Source organism: Tasmannia lanceolata, unplaced genomic scaffold (genome assembly GCF_043159265.1).
Source record: "Tasmannia lanceolata isolate RefF3 unplaced genomic scaffold, GAP_Taslan_0.1 ptg000006l, whole genome shotgun sequence".
NCBI classification, from domain to species: Eukaryota; Viridiplantae; Streptophyta; class Magnoliopsida; order Canellales; family Winteraceae; genus Tasmannia; species Tasmannia lanceolata.
The window spans coordinates 20,536,574-20,539,352 of NW_027518683.1; the positions used below are offsets into that span (position 1 = coordinate 20,536,574).

A 2,779-nucleotide genomic window follows, 5' to 3' on the forward strand; every position below is an offset into this window, starting at 1 on the left:
ACAGCTTTTTACAACTAGTTAAAGAAAGTGTGAAGCCAAGAGATGAGTGTCATTAACAAAAAATATGGTATATGTACTCTTCGTACATTCTGAAGTTAACGTCTACCTGTTTAATTACTCTTCGTACATTCTGAAGTTAATGTCTATCTGCATAAGTAATTGCATTGACTCCAAGAGTAAATAGCATTGACTCCAAGAGTAAATAGCGTTTACTCCTAATGCCTGGGATATACACTTTTCCTCTTCACCTATAATTCTCATATTGAGTTTTTATGCTATACATGAGAAAGCTCTTTAAATGACATTTTGAATCTCTAGCAAGATATCAGCAATGTTTACCAAGATATTTCTGGTGCTTCTCCTCATCAAAATTACAGCTTCTAACAATGATGGCTTCACCTACAATGGATTCCTCAGTGCCAATCTGAGCTTCGACGGCATCGCAGGAATTAAACCCAACGGTCTCTTACAGCTAACCAACAACACAAAGGAAATCAAGGGTCATGCCTTCCACTCCTTGCCTTTCCAATTTAAGGATACTACCAATGGTACTGTTTACTCCTTTTCTACTACTTTCGTCTTTGCAATTGTCTCCCCTTATCATGATTTAAGTGGCCATGGTATTGCCTTTGTCATCGCCCCCTTGAGAGATCTCCCTGGGGCTCTAGGTGGCCCATTTCTGGGTCTCTTCAATTCGCGCAACAATGGAAATTCTTCTAATCATGTTCTTGCTGTTGAGCTGGATACCGTCCAGAACCCCGGATTTGGAGATATCAACGATAACCATGTAGGAATCGATATCAACAGCTTAAATTCTACTAACTCGGCCCCTGCAGCTTATTACAGTAATGAAAATGGTGGGATCAAGAACTTGAGCCTTATAAGTGGAGAACCAATGCAGGTTTGGGTAGAGTACAATGGTACAGATAAGAAACTTGATGTAACAATATCTCCAGTCAAGAAACCTAAACCTAATCGCCCTCTCTTGTCTTCGAAGGGTCATTATCTTTCGTCTGTCGTGTTAGAAGATATGTATGTGGGGTTTTCTTCATCGACAGGATCGATTCCAACTTCTCACTATGTTCTGGGATGGAGCTTTCAGATGAATGGAAAAGCTCAAGAACTTGATATATCGCGTCTTCCTAAGCTTCCTCGGAGAGGTCCCAAAAAGAAATCGAAAGTATTGACAGTTGGGTTGCCCACAATTACAACAGTTTTCATGTTAGTGATCCTCACCAGCATTCTACTTACTGTCAGAAGGAAGATCAAATTCGCAGAGATACTCGAGGACTGGGAGCGTGAATATGGACCACAAAGGTTCTCATACGAGGATCTATTCAGAGCAACCAAGGGCTTTAGAGGCGAAGAGCTTCTGGGCATCGGAGGTTTCGGTAGGGTGTACAAAGGTGTGTTACCTTCCTCCAAAGTCGAAGTTGCTGTGAAGAGAGTCTCTCATGAATCAAGGCAAGGGATGAGGGAGTTTGTAGCAGAGATCATCAGCATTGGAAGGCTCCGGCACCGGAACTTAGTACAGCTACTCGGATATTGCCGGCGTAAAGGAGAGCTCCTCTTAGTCTATGATTTCATGCCCAACGGAAGTCTTGACAAATTACTCTTTGATCAGCCCATTTCAGTTCTACAATGGAATCAAAGATTTCGAATCATCAAAGGAGTAGCTTCCGGGCTCTATTACTTGCATGAAGAATGGGAGCAGATTGTCATCCACAGAGACATCAAAGCGAGCAATGTTTTACTAGATCATGAATTCAATGGAAGATTAGGCGATTTTGGTCTATCGAGATTATATGATCATGGAACTGATCCTCAAACCACTCATGTGGTCGGAACTCTAGGTTATATGGCACCGGAGTTAAGCAGAACTGGCAAGGCAACGACAAGCACCGACGTGTTTTCCTTTGGGGCCTTCATACTCGAGGTTGCATGTGGAAGGAGACCGATCAATCTACGGGCGTCTGCAGAAGAAGTGGTTCTTGTTGATTGGGTGTCAGAATGTTGGAGGAGAGGCATAATTTTACAGACAAGTGATCCGAATCTGGGAACTGATTACCTGGTGGACGAAATGGAGTTGGTGTTGAAGCTTGGATTGCTCTGTTCTCATCCCGTGCCATGCACTAGGCCAAGCATGAGGCAAGTCATGCAGTTTCTAGATGGGGATGCTCCTCTACCTGATCTGTCTTCAAATAGTTTTAGAGTAAGTCCTTTAAAAGTGGGGCACAATGAAGGTTTGGATGCTTTCACCATGTCATATCCTTTTTTGGACAGGTCAGGTGGATACTCGTCGTCCATTGGGGATTCAATCCTCTATGGAGGTCGTTGATTCTGATGCAGGTGCATCTAAGATGCTCGAAGGCTGGACATTTCAAATCCATGATCAGACCCCTACAGACTGTTGGATCAGTGAACCAACTGTCCAGATCGACAATAAAGTTGGAATAAATGCCTATCATATTTCCAGAAGGTCGAAAAGTCCCATATCATCCTGATATCGGACGATGTCCACATCGACTGTTCTTATTTACTATGAATCCAATTTTAATTAGTTTTAGTTAGTTTTTTTACGCATTCGCCGCCCTTTTAACGTGATTTGATGTCAAAAAGCGTTAAAGTTGCCCACTGTTCACGTTATAAGGGGGGCAAATGCCTAATACGGGGGGAATGAAAATATCATCTCCCTTTTTTTTTGTGCTATTTTCTTATTTGCTAAAATTTTAGATTCATTTAGAAGTTTCGTTTGGATTAGAGTTAGTTGTTCACAAAG

The 2,779-nt window shown here is 42.1% G+C and overlaps 1 pseudogene; it reads left to right on the forward strand.

Annotated features, from left to right (window-relative positions):
- Positions 1-281: 281 nt before the first annotated feature.
- LOC143880060 (L-type lectin-domain containing receptor kinase SIT2 pseudogene) lies at positions 282-2,579 on the forward strand (annotated as a pseudogene).
- The last annotated feature ends 200 nt before the right edge of the window (positions 2,580-2,779 follow it).